Here is a 4,488-nt window from a genome sequence, read left to right on the forward strand (position 1 = left end):
GGGCCTCTATCCTATATAGTAAAAGGGTAATATGCAAATTGACCCTAACAGCAGAATGACCGGGAATGACTGGTCACTATGACAGACACTGACCATCAGGGAGCAGATGCTCAATAGCAGGAGATGGCCCTGGTGGTCAGTGAGCTCCCACATGGGGGAGCTCTGCTCAGCCACAAGCCAGGCTGATGGCTGCCAGTACAGCGATGGTGGTGGGAGCCTCTCCTGCCTCCTCAGCAGCGCTAAGGATGGATGACTGCAGTTGAGGTCTGCTCCCCGCTGGCAAGTGGACATCCCCCAACAGCTGCCGGGCTGCCAGAGGGATGTCTGATTGCCATCTTAGGCCAATCTCCGGGGAAGCCGGCCTAAGCCAGCAGGTGGTCATCCCCTGAGGGGTCCCAGACTGCCAGAGAGCACAGGCTGGGCTGAGTGCCCCCTTCCCCATCTGAGTGCACAAATTTTTGTGCACCGGGCCTCTAGTCTATTATAAAAAAGTTTTATCTGTCATTTACAACAGTATACATTTGGAATTTCAAAGTCCCTCATCTGTAATCCTGGCTCTTTTCAACAAGCATACCCCTCACATGTTGGGATTAAAAAGAGTCAACTCGTCCCAGCCGGTTTGGCTCAGTGATTAGAGTACTGGCCTGTGGACTGAAGGGTCCCAGGTTTGATTACAGTCAAGGGCATGTGCCTCAGTTGCAGGCTCAATTCCTGGCCAGGGCGTGCACAGGAGGCAACCAATCCACGTCTCTTTCACATGGATGTTTTTGTCTCTCCTCCTCCTTTCCTCTTACTAAAACTCAATGGAGGAAATATTATCGGGTGAGGATTAGCAACAACAACAAAATAAAATAAAAAGGGTCAAGTCTAACAGGCAGAGCAGTGAAGAGGAGGAGCCCTGAACCAGTTGGAATTCTATCACCAGCTGATTGAATTTTTATCCTTCAGAAAAAGTCTGATTCTTACTATTCACACTACATTATGTTTAAAGTGACCTACTTACATAAGATATGTAAAAATGACTTATATGCTCTCTTCTGATTCTTCACCAAGCTGATTCATCTCTATTTCTTATTATTCTCCTCTTACTGCTTGAAGCTGGCTAGTTTCCTAAATTAAGGTTCTCCTTGAAACAGTTTATAGAAAAAGCATTCTAAACCCTCTCCCTAAAGAATGCTAGGATGAAAAGTGATTAAAAATGTCAAATATCATTGGTGTAGACTGTGTCCTAATAGTCTGAAGAATGAAAGTTGGGTTTGTTTCTATTCAATTATTTTCCACTGATAACTTACCAATCACTGTTTGCTAAAAAATAAAAATGAGTTAAGCCATGTCTTCCACCAGGCCCTGGCTTGGGGAGCCGTCCTTCCCATGGTGGGACACCTGGCTTCCAACTTCACCTTCTCGTCCCCACCAGGTGGTGGAGGCAATGGGCCAGGAGGGCCAGAGCTGGGCTGGGTTGACCCTCAGACCTGGCTGGGCTTCCAGGCCCTCCCGGCAGGTCTGCCATAGGGCCGGGGCTTGCTCCCAGGGCTGAGGTGTGGGGGATTCCCCCATGCCCCCCCCCAATATGAGGTCTGCAGGGGGATGGCCCACTGTGCACCTCAGGCTGGAGTGGGGCTGGCACCCCAAGGTGGCCTGGAGACCCCCCAGCTTGAGGACAAGGCAGGAGCCGGGGTGGAGAACAACTCCGAGGGGCCTCCCCCGAGCCCTGTGCTCTCCTGCCTGGGGCCCTGAAGCTGGACAAGGAGAAGCTGGTGCTCAACCCCAAGGAGGAGAGCATGAGAGCTCTGCAGAAGGACATGGAGCAATTCGCCAAGCTCCTGAAGCAGAAGAGGATCACTCTGGGGTACACCCAGGCTGATGTGGGGCTTACTCTGGGCGTTCTCTTTGGCAAGGTGTTCAGCCAAATGACCATCTGTGTTTTGAGGCTCTGCAGCTCAGTTTGAAGAACATGTGAAGCTCTGGCCCCTGCTGCAGAAGTGGGTGGAGGGAGCTGACAAGGAGAACCTGTAGGAGATACGCAAACCAGAGACCCTGCTGCAGGCTCGAAAGAGAAAGCGGACGAGTATGGAGACCCGAGTGAAGGGCAACTTGGAGAACATGTTCCTTCAGTGCCCAAAGCCCACCCTGCAGCAGATCAGCCACATTGCCCAGCAGCTCAGGCTGGCGAAGGACGTGGCCCGAGTGGGTTCTGCAACAATTGCCAGAAGGGCAAACGATCAAGCAGCGACTATTCTCAAAAGAGGATTTTGAGGCTCCCAGGCCTCCTTTCTCAGGGGACCGGTATCCTTTCCTGTGGCCCCAGGGCCCCACATTGGCCCAGGCTATGCGGGCCCTCACTTCACTACGCTGTACTCCACGGTCCAGTTCCCTGAGGGTGAGGCCTTTCCCGCTTTGCCCGTCACCACTCTGGGCTCTCCCATGCATTCAAACTGAGCTGCCTGCCTTCCCAGGGCGGAGAAAAGGAAAGAGACCGAGAGAGTTCCAGGGCTTTGGGATTATGTTCTTCTCACTAAGCATTGGGAGCACAAACGGTATGGGGAGCTGGTTGGCGGGACGGTAAAGTTCAGTGATGCTCTTAATTTTAATCCCCTATCACTTTGATTTTAATAAAGAAAGACGGGACACAGAAAAAAAGTAATTAAGCCATGTAAAAGTAGCCTTTTGTTCTTTCAACCACTGGTACAATTAAAGCTGGTTCCAAGTTGGCCACTCCTTATCCATTACAGAGTCTGCCTCTGTAAGGCCTTTCCACTTCAGGAAGCACCTCACTTAATGTAGTCAGTGGTTTTTCACTGTCACAACTCAGACCAGGCTGTGCATGTCAGAAGGCCTGTCAAACGGCATTATCGTCTCACACAGTGCTTACAAACATCAGGTCCATGCTGATGCATCACAACAAGTATGCAATCTGTGTTACTAGTTGTATTACAGTGTATATTTTATATTTAAGTAAAAGAAATCTACCAGGAAGAATGTATTTGTTACAGAACAAAGAGATTTAGCATTGAAAAGAGACGATAATTGAATTGTGCTATATTTTCATAAATTGTACTCAAAACAGGTTTTTCTTGGAAAGTTTTTAGAAACGTAATCTACCATGTAACTTTTAAAAAGTTCCATTTTGTTTGTATATGCAAAATAATATTCTGTTTATAAAAAAATTTCAACTGAAAACTAGCTGGAGAGAAGCTGATAACCACGGATGGAAAGTGGAAACCGCATAGAGACTAGAAAGTGCAGAGAACAGAAAGGGGTGGCTGGGCTCCCACAGACAGCAGCTGAGGTCTGGAAGTGAGTGGTTCCCATTCAGAACTCTGGGGTCTAAACCCCAAGCTGGGTCCCCCAGCAGAGAGAACCAGAACTGAGAAGGGTACCCACGTAACATCTGGCTGTGAAAGGCAGCGGGGTTGCCGTCTGCCAGGGAGAGAGGACTGGAAATGCAGGCACCTTTTTAAAGGAACAACACACAAAATTTATTGTGCAGCCACTCACCTTGGGCTCTGGCAGAGGCAGGGCAGAGTGGATTGGACCTGAGTAAGCAGAAGCCAGGGTTGGGGCTCTTGGGTTAGAGCTTGGAGGGCAGCCACCCTGGTTGCCTGTGCTGAGTCATTCCCGCATGCTGCAGAGGGCATCTTTTTCATGTGAACCTTTGCTATCCAGGCGGTTTTTGCCTGGGGAGGTGGGAAGGGAGGCAGTTGATCCACCCTATTGGAAGACCTCTCCCTCCAACCAGTAGTCCATAGCCTAAGGCCAATAAAGGCTGAGAAAAATCAGACTGCAGGCAGAGGCGGGTCTCTGGAAGCTTTGAGTCTTTGCCTGACCTTCTGGGCCCAGGGATAGGAAAAACAGACCCTGGTGCACATGTTGGTCCTTTCCACAGGCACCAAGCCAGAGAAGAGGAGCCACGGGCTGTAGTTTGCTAATAGCTCCAAATGATACTCAGGGCCAGTCACTAACAGCATCTGACATTGTCCTGCACTAGAGGCTGGAAGTCCTAGCAGATCTCTTATTACACAGACACAAACCCAAACAGGCAGCCAAAATGGGAAGACATAAAAAGAAGTACCAATTAAAGAACAAGGGATAAATGAAATGGAGATAAAAAAACTTATCAGATACAGAGTTCAGAATATTGACGGCAAAGATGCTCAACAGAATGAAAAAAAAAATAGTGACTATGAAGAATGACATCCTATCTAATAAAAGAGAAACATGGTAATTAGCGTACGTCCGCTACCCTTCCCATTGGCTAATCAGCGAGATATGCAAATTAACTGCCAGCCAAGATGGCGCCGGCAGCCAGCCAGCTTGAAACTAACATGAGGATTGCTTGCTTCTCTGAAGGAGGACTCCAACGTTCCCCGCCTGCGGCTGCCGGCCTCTGAGCTTGCAGTTTAAGAAATACCTCCGGACTTCAGCCAGCAGATTCGCAATATTGTAAGCAAAGGCCAGAAACCTACATTCAGCCATGGAGGCCTAAGA

General features: G+C 49.2%; 1 protein-coding gene and 1 pseudogene across 1 annotated transcript in view; one reads left to right on the forward strand and one right to left on the reverse strand.

Annotated features, from left to right (window-relative positions):
- SHQ1 (SHQ1, H/ACA ribonucleoprotein assembly factor) overlaps window positions 1–4,488 on the reverse strand; it is a 121,062-nt gene that overhangs the window by 4,995 nt on the left and 111,579 nt on the right. The window lies entirely within an intron of this gene.
- LOC102768268 lies at window positions 779–2,798 on the forward strand (annotated as a pseudogene).

The sequence above is a fragment of the Myotis davidii genome, unplaced genomic scaffold, assembly GCF_000327345.1.
Source record: "Myotis davidii unplaced genomic scaffold, ASM32734v1 scaffold630, whole genome shotgun sequence".
Lineage (NCBI taxonomy): Eukaryota > Metazoa > Chordata > Mammalia > Chiroptera > Vespertilionidae > Myotis > Myotis davidii.